This window comes from Peromyscus californicus, unplaced genomic scaffold (genome assembly GCF_007827085.1).
Source record: "Peromyscus californicus insignis strain IS unplaced genomic scaffold, ASM782708v3 Scaffold_7__1_contigs__length_154581171, whole genome shotgun sequence".
In the NCBI taxonomy this organism is placed as follows: domain Eukaryota; kingdom Metazoa; phylum Chordata; class Mammalia; order Rodentia; family Cricetidae; genus Peromyscus; species Peromyscus californicus.
Genome location: NW_026294595.1, coordinates 88,504,034 through 88,504,272, shown reverse-complemented (window position 1 = coordinate 88,504,272; position 239 = coordinate 88,504,034). Strand labels below are relative to the sequence as shown.

At 32.6% G+C, this 239-nt stretch overlaps 1 long non-coding RNA gene across 1 annotated transcript in view; it reads right to left on the bottom strand.

The window, feature by feature from the left end:
- The window catches only part of LOC128101979 (uncharacterized), a 56,784-nt gene that overhangs the window by 31,994 nt on the left and 24,551 nt on the right, over positions 1 to 239 (bottom strand). The gene's annotated exons all lie outside the window — the stretch shown is intronic.

The window sequence follows — 239 nt, the reverse complement described above, 5'->3', positions numbered from 1 at the left end:
CTATTAGTGATAATATGAGAAAATGAGACATTCATCTTCATTATTAGACTAAATCATGATATAGTCATCCAAAATAATCTGTTGCAGCATCTAAGGCCATATCAGGACTTCACCTTTCTACTAAAGAAAAAGTCTCAAAGTGTACAGCATACCTTGGAAACTTTCAGGAAAAAAAAAAAAAAGCTTCAGACTTGAGCCCAAATCTTTTGACACTAATCAAAATGCAGGAAATTGCAAGA